A 15,544-nucleotide genomic window follows, 5' to 3' on the forward strand; every position below is an offset into this window, starting at 1 on the left:
TTCTTGGACAAATTAAGTGTAAAGAACAGTTTTTGAAACATCAGCCTTAAGAGGAAATGCTTTGAAATGAGTCATTGTTGGTAGCCTTTACTTCACATAGGAGGTTACATTCAAAAATAAAAATCCATACAACCTTCATTGTTTGAGGGAAAGCTATCCAATCAGGCCAGACATACCACTTTTTCCTTGGGGACGACGGAACAGTACTCAAAAAGTCCCCAAAATTTGCCCAGGACGGATTGGGAATGGCTTGGAAGTTCCCAAGTCCCCAATGAAGTCCCCAAAAAATTGAGGACGTTCCCAACCCCTATAAAAGTCCTTGGTACACTGGAACGTCAGGTGTGAGGGATTTTTTGGTGGGGACAGGTCCTTGTGCAACATAGTAAATTTACCATTGGAAAGTTAGGCCTTATATTACCTAGATGTATAAGAATATGACACGATCAAATAAGAACTGCCTCACATAGACTTCACCACAGTACAAATTGATGAGCTATACTAGCAAGGGGAAGGTAGTTCTCTGTGTGACCATGCATCCAAGATTTCAACACTCTAATTCTAAAATCAGGAATCAGAAAAGGGACTTGAACCCTCAATTTCTTCCCCCATGGGATGAAAGGATTCATGGGTTATGCAATTAAAGTGATAGGTTCAAATTGCCTTAGGTGATACGTTCAAACTCAGTCAAGTCACTTGGTGTTACCAAGTACCAACCACTATTGTGGCTAGCAGTTGAACCACCCTTCAACTAGATATTTTGGGGAAAAGTGAGATTCCACGAGATTTTCCTTAGAAAAAAATGTAATAAAGGTTGATAATCATATGATAGAACAAGTATAGTATCTGTTGGAAATACTAAGAGGGGGGGTGAATCAATATATATTTACAATTGTTATTTTTAGTAATTAGGACCACTTATGATTAGAACAAAAAATGAACAATGACAGAATAGATAACTTTATTAATTAATGTATGATGAGGACACTAGTCCTCTTTTTACAATAAAGCAGATGCAATAAATATCAAGGCTCCAACCCTAAATGAAGACACCAATCTTCTCAGGCTCCGACCTGGTCCAAGGCTCCAACCTTTTTCTCTCACCAAGCTCTGACTTGGTCTATCTAGGACTCCAATCCCTACTGCAATGGAGGCTCCAACCTGATCTGTGCCAAGCTCTGACATGGACTTTAACGAGGCACCAACCGTATCCTCCACAAGGCTCCAACCTTGGGTTTATGAGGCTCCAACCTCAAAGAGCTTCAACCCCTAGGGCTCCAACCCCTAAGGCTCCAACCCATTGCACTCACCCCTAGGGCTCCAACCCATTGCACTCACCCAGACTCCAACCTTAAGGGCTTCAACCCCTAGGGCTCCAACCCATTGCACTCACCCAGGCTCCAACCTGGTCTTCTTTTAGGGCTCCAACCCACTCGACTTCGAGACTTCAATAGTGTGTACAACTATCTTCCCTAACACTTCCGCAACAAGCCTTCTTTAGCACAGCTTCAAGGTATCAAATCTTCAACAAGCTACAAATTCATGAATGACAACTTTGACTATTGTAGAAGGTGTCTCCCAAACTCTTCATATCAGCCCAAGAATCCTTCCTAAGGGTACTTCATTAGGACTTCAATAATGTCTTCAATGGGTTTGCACACCACCCTTACAAGGTTTTTCAACAGGCAGCTTCAATAAGGCTTCAAAGGTTTCTTCAATAAGCTGCTACAGTTAAGGTTTTGGGTTTGCTCTCACAGATGTATATGGAATCTTTTGCAAAGTTACTTCATGAGCACTTCACTGGGCTACATCAATGAATCTTCAATTTCCTCTTCACATAAATAAATTTTGTCTACAGCAATATCAATGTCTCCAATCCTTCTCTGACTTCACTTCATCCAAATGTCACAGGAATGTTAGCTTCAAAGGTGTGCCAAAAAGATCAATATTGTGCTTCGACAAGTCTTCAACAATTAGTTCAAGACAACTTCAAAACCATGACAATGCTTCCTGACCGCTATAGACACCTTCAATACAGAGATGATAAATGATTGTCTAAGATAACACTCTTCTACAATCCACGGGTCTGAATATCAAGACGTGTCACAGGTATAGGCTATAATTTTGTGCTATTAAAGGTCTGGTCATGCTTCACACAAAGGCCGAAACTGAGGTCAAACCAGGTTTGTACAAAGGTTGAACTGAGGCCGAAGCTGAGGTCTGTACAGGGGTCGAAACTTAGATTTGTAACAGAGGTCGAACTGTGGTATAGGTTGAATCTTTAAAAAGTATTACCACCACAGAGAAGTTGCAGGTCCACAGATTTTTAGAAGCCACAGGTCTGAATCCAAGTTGATCACCTTATTCCTGAACAAACTATGTTCTTCCTCACTTCACCGAATTTTTATGAACTAAAATGGACAACCTTAGTTGGGTATATATACTTGTTCGAGTCTGCGAAGAAACACGTCCCTTGGTATGATGGCCGACATGAACCTGCTGGAGAAGACCCGTGCAAAGACATTTATTTGAATTAATTTTAATTAATTCCAGTGCTTCAGATTGTAGTCACTTGGTCTCCTCATTCTCACATAAACACCCTCAAATATGATACCATATTGTTGGCCTATTCAACTGTGTGCATCTCCACAAAAGAATGTTGCCAATGGTTCACTTTTACTTTGAAACCTTGCTTGTGGGTCAATATTAATCATCTAACAATGATTGCATCCTCCCAATACAATGAAGTGCTATCGTGACAAATGCCAATCATCTTCTTCATATGGTTCTACACCTGTGTTAAATTATTCACTGATTCAAATATATATATATATATATATATATATTTGGAGGACATATGGCTGGCAGAACAGAGTATGTTGGTTCAAAAATTTTGTTGAAGAAAGGCCTTTTTCTTTTTCTAAATCCCACGCATATTTGTCTTCTTGTACCTATTAGCACTCCAGGAAACTCTCCTAGGTTGCAGCTTGGAGATGCCTGGTAACATATAATCTTCAATATTGTTCTCAGAACTATTGGAATGGATGATGGTTTGGATCAAGTTAGATGACCATTTTAGCTTTATTCTCACTCAAGACATGCATGAACACCCTCAACAACACAAGGCTTTAAACCACTAATGCTCAATAGTTTGTAGATTTAATGGATAGATGGAGAATACTAACAATACCAGCAGATGGCATACATGAATATATATGAATGGCTACCTACAGGCAGAAAATTAGCTTACTGACTATACTGGCAGATGCATATATAATAACACATATAAATGGCTAGCTACAGGCAGCAAAGAAGCTTGCAAATCTAATATATCAAAGCAAAGATAAGATGACAGTTATCTGGCCTTAAACACAAAGCAAACCTGAACAAACTGTTCAAGTGCAAGCATAGAACAACAAAGAGAATGGATGTTGAACATATAATGGCAAAAGAGGCTTGTATTTCTAGAATGAAGATGAGAAGCTTGAAGGAACAAAGGAGGAATAATCTCCAAAAGTTGAACCCGTATTACATCTTACTAACAGCTATGTATAGCCTGTTTACAATGCTCCTGAGCTCTCTAGAAGGCTTGGAGTCTTAATTTGTTTGATCTGTCCCTTAACTGTTTGATTCCCTCTATAGGCAAGCATGGGCTTGGAAGATTATTCTTCTGACAGCAGAGTAACTGCCCTTCAGATATTTTGGGTAGCTTGTTGCGCTGTCTGGGCTATTGATGCGTTGTCTATGCTCCCTGATCTTTCTATTTCGGGCGAGCTGTGTTGTTCATTGATGCTCCATGATTATTATGTCAGTTTAGGGGTGAGTTGCGCGTGTTGTGGCTCTTTCTATTCCCCTTCCGGCCTTTGTTATTTCCTTTCTAGTCTTTGTCTCCCTTTGAATACTTAGAACTACCGTTTCTCTGTTTAAACAGAGAAAAACGCCGCCTGTAGCAAAAACCCGCCAATCTCTGCTTTTCCGGACCTTAAAAAGTCCTTAAACATGGCTTTCTGCTCCAGCGGGTCCGCCCTTGGGTCGCTGTCACCTATCGCAAGTGGCCTGGTCCCTTTGTTCCCTTTGTTCCTTGAAATCCTTAAAAAACACGGGAAATACATGAAAAAGACCTCCCTCCGGATTTCAAATGATATGTATTTTCATTCCCGAACCCTTTTGGGTCCGAGCTTCATCGCTATTGGCGCTGCCAAGTTCCCCTTTGTATTTCGTTATATAACAAAATACATTGAAAATGCATTGAAACTGGACTACCTGCGGACTTGAAATATTATAAAATAACACTAATAATGCCATCGGGTCTGCCTCATTGCATCGCACACATGTTTGTACATAGGTCCCGCCCCTTAGTGCTGCCCCAATTGTGATCTACCGATGAGATTGATCGCAATCGCATGTCGCTAGTGCCCCGGGCCCATGATTAGCGCTCCTTAAGGTTTCTCTGATTGCGATCCGTCGATGCAATGTGGATTGTCGATCGCGCGTTGAATCGATGATTGCTATCGCTCATTCCACACAACCTGCATTGATACCTCTGCCAATGTGACCCGTCGATAGCGATCATCAGCGATCGCTGATCGGCGGTGTCTAGCTCCGATTGCCACTACTTGGGACCGTTGATTTGTGATTTGCCGCTTAGATCTGGGTCGTTGATCGGCCAGATCTAACGGCAGCTGTGCATTCTTGGGTTTTAAACCTTCGATAAGGGTTTTTGACTGATATTGAAGTGTTTTAGCCTCCCGATAGTGGATTTTTGCCCTTCCAAGGGCTCTCCTCCCTCGTTTGTTTCGATCGATGGATGATCTTAAGCACTTTTGAAGACTTAGAGAGTGCTTTGGAGCATATTTGGATCCCTTGGGATGATTCTTAAGCAAATTTGGAGACTTTTAGAACATATATGGATCTAATTTTGGGCCATTTGCCTCCAAGGCTAACATTGGCTCCTTCTGGGATGAAATCCTCCCTGTGAGGTTTCAATAACCAAATATCAATGCCTTTCCTGTATACAACAAGATCAAATCTTCCTCCTAGTATTGCATTGGGCATGGAGTCTATTAAGCATGAACTAAAAACTTTGAAAACAACATATTTACAATACCAAGGCTTGAAAGCCTTAACTGAAATAAAGTTCGAAAAACAGCCCATTGAATGGGCCATCAAAAACATATCCTTCCTTTGATATTGTTGTCGCACAGATTGACACGACAACGCTCAGATCGGGGGCTGTCACTCTGATCCCCGATCCCTCCATTTAAGCCTGTCTCCCGCAGCTAAGGGGGCTAGACCCTATGAGGTGATGAAGACCAACTGTCGACCAGTTGGCTGGGAGACACGATATGAAAAGCACTAAAAGGATTTAGAAGTTAAAAGACCAGTGCCTTAAGAGATTGATTTTTAAACGATTACTTGTTAGATGATATAGAAATATAGACCATGAACAACAATCATTTGTCATCAAATAATTTAGAACAACGCAAGATTATATGCTAAAACCGCAAAGATCTACAGCTCAATAACGATATCCAGTAACTGAGAATTTTGAAAAGATGAATACTTTTAACAACCACGCAAATCATGAATCATTAACCAGATATTACATTCGTATTCAGATTTGAAAAATTAAATCTCAGCATAAAAATATAACATGATAATTTCCCGAGAAAAACAACTAAATCTGGCAAAAATAAAACTTCCACAATTTTTTATTTTTTTTTAAATAAAACTTTAAATCTAAAAAAGAATTAAACAAAAAAAAAGAAATCTCTCTCTTTTTTTTTTTAATTATTATTATTATTTTTTTTTATAAATTTTTATGATTTTTTAATTTTTATATATTCTTTATGATTCTTAAAAATAAAACTTAGACTAAATTATAAAATTAAAATCTAAAAAATATTTATGATTTTTTAAAAGCTTATAATTTTTTTTTATGAATTTTATGATTATAAAAAAAAAATTTGAAATCAAAATTTAAACTGAAACTAAAGTCTAAAAAAGATTTTTATTATTTTTTTTTTTAAATAAACTTAAAACTTGAATCAAAAATAACCGAGAGCCTATACAAATTAAGCTAAGCCTAAAGGATCTAATGCTAAAATCGAAAGCTTAATAAAAATTTCAAACCTACATAAAAATGAAACATCAATATATATATCAAAAAAGAATCTAAAAAAAAACTAAAAGCAAAATCGAAATTTTTTATTTTGACTTTTTATAAACCTAAAACAAATCAAACAAAAAAAAGACATACATTAACTCCTATTCATGAAATAAAATGAAATCTATGACTAAGCTGACATTACCTTACCTTTCAACGCATAAAGACTTGGCCTGTATGAATGAAAACGTGATTCTTACAGTGCGATTTGCAGATTTTGACAGCGGAATGCTCTTCGACGGCGGACGAAGAGGGTGCAGGTCGGACACAGAGGGTGCGGGTGCTTATGGTTGATGGACTTGCAGCGAAAGGATGGATAGAGATCCGTAGATAGCTGAGGGAGATGCGACTAGCCACCAGCGAAGAGGAAAAGTCTTGTACAGCAGTATGCAGGTTTGGACGAAAGGAGACCACGCAGGGAAACTTTGAGACGGCAGAGACAGCGTGTATTGCTGATGGAGGAAACCGCGTGAGGGTTTACTAGTTCCACGGAAGGGAGGAGAAACCTTGACGGCGGTGAGCAGAACGGTTTTGCAGTTATAGAGATTTTTAATGGCGGAAATGTCGAACCCAGGATCGTATTTAAGGTAAAGAAAATTACCTGACGCCCATGCGTAACCCTTTATCCTTACCATTCAACGCATATACTGTAAAAATAAAAATCTAAACCTGATGCCACCTCATGTCAAACACGTGAAATTACTAGCCTGTGTAGAATAATGCATGATATGCTTGCAACGCAGTTTGAAAGCTCGGCTAGCCAATAGACGCAGCAGGGATTAGATAACTCGACAGACCAGCTTTTATTTGCGAAGATGGACCGGCATTGAGGAGACAGAACGCAGGGATTATGGCAGCCACTTGTAAAATAACACTTCTACAGTTTTGGCAACCAAAACTTTTAAAATTTTGAATAAACTGCTCCAGAAACCCTGAATTATTTCTCAAAAAAGTGCACCTGTAACCTGCAAACAAAAACCCAGAAGATAATATATGCATAAAACAAAAATGTGAAACCCCTGATCGGCTAAACAAAATTACAGCGTTTTGGCCCTTTTAACAGCCAGATTTAGCAATAAGCACAGAAATATTATCGAAAACAACTTCAGATTTCACTGTGAAGAACTTCAGAAAATCTCATGCAAATTAGAAAAAATAAATTGAATGATAGACCCAAGGTCAAATCCAACTGGGCTCAGCAAAAAATGCTTGCGGGAGTTGCCTGGTTCAGCCGAGAACTTCCCCAAACGCCCACCAATCTTCTTCAGTAAGGGTTTTAGCACTTCCAGAGAGTAACACCAGCTAGATTTGGACCCCAAAGTCTTCTTTTATTAACCAGAAACAGATTACAAGAGAGCTTCTTCAGTACCAGACTCACAAATCGAATGATCTGAAATGACCCCTAGCACCCTATTTAAAGGAAATGATCCCAACGGCTAGTTCGAGTGATCCATGTCGAAATGATCTCGACCGTCGATGAGGATCAAGACATCTCTTAATCTCATCCTTCGAAATTGTTAACTTATTATTAAAAATAATATTTTGCATGCATTCACTCAAAATATTATTATTTTATTTTTTAGGGTTTTTTGCTTTATTTTATAATTTTTTATTATTATTTTTTTATTTATTTCATTTTTTAATTTTTTAATTTTTATTTATTTTCTTAAATGGATCATCGAACTAAGCCTTTGGAAACATCACCTAGGACCTAGGACTTAGGACTCATGAGGGGATTTAAAACATTTTCCAACCCTCAAGACACATTACATCATGACTTTTACAATTTACATCTTAAGGGGGAAAACCCCTTTATCATAGACCCTCATAAACCACCCAGTTCTGCGACACAACTATAATCTAGCAGATTAACACACTAGGATTCTCCTAAAGTTCTAATAACAAAATGCATCCCGGCTTTGGGGTCAGGTTGAAGGAAAACTCTGCCGATCATAGATCGGTGAGACGAAAAACCTTCCGGGACGTAAATTATGATTAGAAAGTTAGGTCCACCTAGGCAATTTTACATAAACGACTCATATCTGCTAAGATTATTTACAATTCATACATGCAGACTGGGTTTACAATTAAAATGATCAAGCTGCTGATGATTGCAGGCTGGCACGGACACGTCGATCAGGTGCTACCCCTTTTTGCAAAGAAAAGGGGGGGGGTACTGCATAGGTAGTTGACCGGTAGTGGTCAACATCTGGCTCTACTTGGGGACACGTTGCTGCACTGTAGGAATGTGAGAATCCAGAATCTGCATCCACGCAACACACAATAAAATATAAGTAGCGTCCGTCCAAAAATCATCATATAACATTAAGCACAGGAAAGATATAAGCTCTTCATTTATTAACTAATCTAGAAAAGTAAATCTAATCCTAAAACAGAAATGAAAATGCGGAAAAACAAGGAGTAGGGTTAGAAATACAATACAAAGGATGCCCCATGGCATCAGATGTGTTCAATATAGTGTATACTGAGCATTTGTCTGCTTTCAGGCAAATCTGTCAGCTGCTTGTCGGATGTGCCATGTCCAATTCTGCATATGGTAGGACTTTTTCCTATCCGAAAATCAAGCTGCTCACGGCCGTCTGATGCATCAAATCTTCTTCTCATTTTCTTTCTCTTGCGCTTTTTCTTTGTGGCAAGTTGCATCACTGATGACATGGAACTTTCTGTTTCAAAGCTATCAGATGAAGTATGTAAGATATGTGTGACATGTCTTTCTTTATCCTGCATCTGATCTTTATCATTTTTCAGTCTATCTGGATCACCTTCAATTAACCATCTTTCAATCGAATCAATGACCTCTTCATAATAAGATGGAGCTCGTTGCAACAAATGAGAAGGCTCCTTATCTGTTGATGTCCCCTGGTTTCTCTTATCCTCTGACCATTGTTGAAACTTTTGAACCTGTATTTTAATGGCATCTATCTGACTAGAGTGTTCAACCTTTATAGCACTGATTTGCCTGGCATGGTCTTCTTCCATATCTTTTATTACTTTATCGTTCTTTTCCTTTATGTTCATCAAGCAATACTGCATGGAGTTTATTTCTTCTTTATGATTTGCTTGCATGGTGGCCAACTGATTATTATGAGCGAACGTCATGATAGTCATTTCTTCATCCATAGTTAATAACTTGTTTGGCATAGAATTAATTTCCCTGTCATGATCAGCTTTCATGGTCGTCATATTTTCCTCTAAGCCTGATATTTTGCTTTGCATGAAACTAATTACTGTGTCATGATTAGTCTTTATGGCCTCAATTTCTTTAGCATGCTGATTTTGCATAATCTCCATCTCCCTATTACGTTTTTCCAGGTGGGTGCATAAAGTTCTCACATCATTGACATAATTATTTTGATTGCTCTCCATATTTTTCACCAGCAGCATTAGTTCTTGTATAATTTGCTTTTGCTCTTCCTTTTCATTGTCATTTGTCCCTGATTTTCCACTATCATGGACTTGATCTGCAATAGTACTGGTGGATGACACATTCTGATATGAAGAATCGTCTTGGAATCTTTCACCGACAGCTGGACCTTTTATCAAATTACCTTCATTCTGTTGCACAATTTTAGGGGCAGAAGGCAAGCTGTTTGGATTATCATATCTATCTTTAAAAGCATTGACAATGTCTTGTAAAGAAGTGAAAGAATCCTTAGGAAAATTATTAAACCAATTCAAGGCATCACCCTCTAAAGAAAAGACAAAAAGACGCATTTTGATATCTTCATGATTAAACTGAGGGGGTCTACAATATATGATCACTATACGAGCCAACAAGCCTAGATGCCTTTTAACAGCGATTGAATCACCACCCGAGAATATAGGTAATTTAGAAATGGCCTCCTCCGGAAAATCATGGAGACGGTCAGTAAAATGACATGGTTTAAATGAATAATCCATGATGAATAATAAGGGATCAGATGGATGATAGAAATAGATCTCTGCTCAAGAAAAGCAAGAGATGAAAAAAGTGGAGTCACCACTTGAATAATGAATCTGATTCTAGGATCCAAAAAGTAACCACAAGCAGATATGAGGAAAGCTTCTTGTCTAGGAAAAATGAGAAAATGGAGTCGCCACCCAAACAAGAAACAAACCGAAGAGATGCTACTGATATGGCGAAAAATAAGGCAATAAAAGATCCAAATGATAACCCCAAAGGTTGAATCTGCCAGCTCAAAATGAGAGATGAGAAAGATGAGAAAATGAATGTCGATGAAACTCCAGGAACAGAAAAACTTTGTCCCCGGCAACGGCGCCAAAAAATGTTGGCACCGCCGGCTCAAACGAATGATAGAAAGATGAATGATGAATGATGAAAAGTCGTTGAAACACCAAGAATAAAGTATCCCCGGCAACGGCGCCAAAAAATGTTGTTGCACAGATTGACACGACAACGCTCAGATCGGGGGCTGTCACTCTGATCCCCGATCCCTCCGTTTAAGCCGGTCTCCCACGGCTAAGGGGGGTAGACCCTATGAGGTGATGAAGACCAACTGTCGACCAGTTGGCTGGGAGACACGATATGAAAAGCACTAAAAGGATTTAGAAGTTAAAAGACCAGTGCCTTAAGAGATTGATTTTTAAACAATTACTTGTTAGATGATATAGAAATATAGACCATGAACAGCAATCATTTGTCATCAAATAATTTAAAACAGCGCAAGATTATATGCTAAAACCGCAAAGATCTACAGCTCAATAACGATATCCAGTAACTGAGAATTTTGAAAAGATGAATACTTTTAACAACCACGCAAATCATGAATCATTAACCAGATATTACATTCGTATTCAGATTTGAAAAATTAAATCTCAGCATAAAAATATAACATGATAATTTCCTGAGAAAAACAACTGAATCTGGCAAAAATAAAACTTCCACAAAATTTTATTTTTTTTTTTAAATAAAACTTTAAATCTAAAAAAGAATTAAACAAAAAAAAAGAAATCTCTCTCTTTTTTTTTTTAATTATTATTTTTTTTTTTATAAATTTTCATGATTTTTTAATTTTTATATATTCTTTATGATTCTTAAAAATAAAACTTAGACTAAATTATAAAATTAAAATCTAAAAAATATTTATGATTTTTTAAAAGCTTATAAATTTTTTTTATGAATTTTATGATTATAAAAAAAAAAAAAATTGAAATCAAAATTTAAACTGAAACTAAAGTCTAAAAAAGATTTTTATTATTTTTTATTTTTTAAATGAACTTAAAACTTGAATCAAAAATAACCTAGAGCCTATACAAATTAAGCTAAGCCTAAAGGATCTAATGCTAAAATCAAAAGCTTAATAAAAATTTCAAACCTACATAAAAATGAAACATCAATATATATATCAAAAAAAAATCTAAAAAAAAACTAAAAGCAAAATCGAAATTTTTTATTTTGAATTTTTATAAACCTAAAACAAATCAAACAAAAAAAAGACCTACGTTAACTCCTATTCATGAAATAAAATGAAATCTAAAACTAAGCTAACATTACCTTACCTTTCAACGCATAAAGACTTGGCCCGTATGAATGAAAACGTGATTCTTACAGTGCGATTTGCAGATTTTGACAGCGGAATGCTCTTCGACGGCGGACGGAGAGGGTGCAGGTCAGACAGAGAGGGTGCAGGTGCTTATGGTTGATGGACTTGCAGCGAAAGGATGGATAGAGATCCGTAGATAGCTGAGGGAGATGCGGCTAGCCACCAGCGAAGAGGAAAAGTCCTGTACAGCAGTATGCAGGTTTGGACGCAGGAAAACTTTGAGACGGCAGAGACAGCGTGTATTGCTGATGGAGGGAACCGCGTGAGGGTTTACTAGTTCCACAGAAGGGAGGAGAAACCTTGACGGCGGTGAGCAGAACGGGTTTTGCAGTTATAGAGATTTTTAATGGCGGAAATGTCGAACCCAGGATCGTATTTAAGATAAAGAAAATTACCTGACGCCCATGCGTAACCCTTGATCCTTACCATTCGACACATATACTGTAAAAATAAAAATCTAAACCTGATGCCACCTCACGTCAAACACGTAAAATTACTGGCCTGTGTAGAATAATGCATGATATGCTTGCAACGCAGTTTGAAAGCTCGACTGGCCAATAGACGCAGCAGGGATTAGATAACTCGACAGACCAACTTTTATTTGCGAAGATGGACCGGCGTTGAGGAGACAGAACGCAGGGATTATGGCAGCCACTTGTAGAATAACACTTCTACGGTTTTGGCAGCCAAAACTTTTAAAATTTTGAATAAACTGCTCCAGAAACCCTGAATTATTTCTCAAAAAAGTGCACCTGTAACCTGCAAACAAAAACCCGGAAGATAATATATGCATAAAACAAAAATGTGAAACCCCTGATCGGCTAAACAAAATTACAGCGTTTTGGCCCTTTTAACAGCCAGATTTAGCAATAAGCACAGAAATATTATCGAAAACAACTTCAGATTTCACTGTGAAGAACTTCAGAAAATCTCTCATGCAAATTAGAAAAAATAAACTGAATGATAGACCCAGGGTCAAATCCAACTGGGCTCAGCAAAAAATGATTGAGAGTTGGTTGGTTCAGCCGAGAACTTCCCCAAACGCCCACCAATCTTCTTCAGTAAGGGTTTTAGCACTTCCAGAGAGTAACCCCAGCTAGATTTGGACCCCAAAGTCTTCTTTTATTAACCAGAAACAGATTACAAGAGAGCTTCTTCAGTACCAGACTCACAGATCGAATGATCTGAAATGACCCCTAGCACCCTATTTAAAGGAAATGATCCCAACGGCTAGTTCGAGTGATCCATGTCAAAATGATCTCGACCGTCGATGAGGATCAAGACATCTCTTAATCTCATCCGTCGAAATTGTTAACTTATTATTAAAAATAATATTTTGCATGCATTCACTCAAAATATTATTATTTTATTTTTTAGGGTTTTTTGCTTTATTTTATAATTTTTTATTATTATTTTTTTATTTATTTCATTTTTTAATTTTTTAATTTTTATTTATTTTCTTAAATGGATCATCGAACTAAGCCTTTGGAAACATCACCTAGGACCTAGGACTTAGGACTCATGAGGGCATTTAAAACATTTTCCAACCCTCAAGATACATTACATCATGACTTTTACAATTTACATCTTAAGGGGGAAAACCCCTTTATCATAGACCCTCATAAACCACCCAGTTCTGCGACACAACTATAATCTAGCAGATTAACACACTAGGATTCTCCTAAAGTTCTAATAACAAAATGCATCCCGACTTTGGTGTCAGGTTGAAGGAAAACTCTGCCAATCATAGATCGGTGAGACGAAAAAGCTTCCGGGACGTAGATTATCATTAGAAAGTTAGGTCCACCTAGGCAATTTTACATAAACGACTCATATCTGCTAAAATTATTTACAATTCATACATGCAGACTGGGTTTACAATTAAAATGATCAAGCTGCTCATGTGATCCGGATTTAAGCAGGAACGCAATAGATTACAGAGATAACCATAAATACAGAGATGCGATAACCATAAAAACAGAGATGCAGCGGAAATAATACTTCATTTCATTAATGGAGAATACTGAAATATGCTTACAAAAGAAATAACCCAGCTAGGGCGATGGTAGCTTATCTCTGAGAAGAGATGTGTCGGCTACATGCCTCTGAACTGTTTCGAAGTGTCTTTACAATGAGGCTCGAAGGCCTATTTATTATTGAGAAACAATGGAAAACCCTTCACATTCCAAAACCTAACCCTAGAAGATGAAACGCCAAATTGTGGGCCCCGTTTTGGGGTGAGTTGGACAGCCAACTTCCCGGGGTCGCGAATTGGTCGTATTATCTCCATTTGACGCGCATGATAGCCCGTTGGAAAGATCTCTCCGAGGACTACGACGGAAAAGACGATTTTTATCAGAAAAATCACTGGCGGTGGATTTCCCAAAAAACGTCGTTTAGGGCCTCAAAACGGCTCCGGAAGTTTAGGACCCGAAAAACTGCTAAAAATAGTAAACTGTGCTATAATTAAGGAAACTGAAAAACTGAAAGAGACCGTTGTGGGGGTCCAAATGGGATAGGGGGGTGGCCACCAACGTCCACCTGGATCATGATGATTGCAGGCTGGCACGGACACGTCGATCAAGTGCTACCCCTTTTTGCAAAGAAAAGGGGGGGGGGGTACTGCATAGGTAGTTGACCGGTAGTGGTCAATAGATACATCCCTTTTGAGAAAACAGTCACCAAACTGAAAATTGACCCTTTTTACCTTTCCATGAAAGGTTTCTTTCTCTTGGTCAATGTGTATATCAGCCAATTCATCAAAGACTTGCAAAAGCCTATTGATTTGATCCTCTACTTCAAAAAGTTTGGAACACTTGACATTATCAGGCAGAGATGGTCTATATTTCACCTCCTCTCCATATGCTTTCAACCTTGGATGTTTTGATTGGGAGGTTTTGTACACCTGCTGAATGATAAGGTCTGCTTCACACTTTGCTATGTCATTTGTGACCTGAAAAGTTAATATGAAAGATGAATCAATGCATTCTTGTGTGGGGAACACAAGGACTTCACCTGTTCCTGCAACTCCCTCAAAGCAAGCCCCATCAAAGAACATGTCCCAAATCTGTGGGCCTTCTTCCTCTATGATCTAGCAAACTGATTTTTTAAGCTGCGTAGAGGCCAACTGATAAGGCTTGGTAATGTCAAGACCGAGCTTATCCATGACAGCCTTGGGCATTGGATCATGGCTGGCTCTAGTGTCCAGAGGGCAATTGTGAAGGATTTCATCATAAATAGACAGAGAAACATAGAATGATGGGGAGTTGTCTTCACAGTTTTCGATCATTGGGCTGAGAATAACAGTTGGTTGGTCATCTTGTAGATTTACATAGTCAGTGGAAGCTTGGATGGTTTTAGGCTCAAGAGCCTCAAGGATAGATTTCTTGAAGGACTCATTCTTCACTGGTTCAATCAGGGGCATAGGTATTCTTGGCTTCTGGATTTCTGATTGAAAACTGAAAGAAGAAGGGGACTTGTCAAGGCCTCTTACCTCTATGGCTAGAGCTTTGAGAATGATAGGATCAACTGCTGATTGCTTCTGCTTATTAGCTTGTTGTTCTACAGGGACAACAACTTTATGAACAGGAGTTTCTTTGACATTATTCATCATAGACCTTAGATTATATTGGTGCTGATTTTCAGTTTGTAGAACAGCTTCACCATCCCACTCTTGGCTGATCTGGTCATTGAATAATGACTTCTCATAGGCAGCTTTGGTTAAAAAGGTGGCGCTGCCTTTGTCTTCCATACCATGGATCTCATCATCTTCCTCAAACTGCTCTTCTTCCATGACTGCATTCTGAAAAAGGACCTT

Source organism: Pinus tabuliformis, chromosome 1_1, assembly GCF_031772625.1.
Source record: "Pinus tabuliformis cultivar Carrire ecotype Pingquan chromosome 1_1, CPIR1, whole genome shotgun sequence".
In the NCBI taxonomy this organism is placed as follows: Eukaryota; Viridiplantae; Streptophyta; class Pinopsida; order Pinales; family Pinaceae; genus Pinus; species Pinus tabuliformis.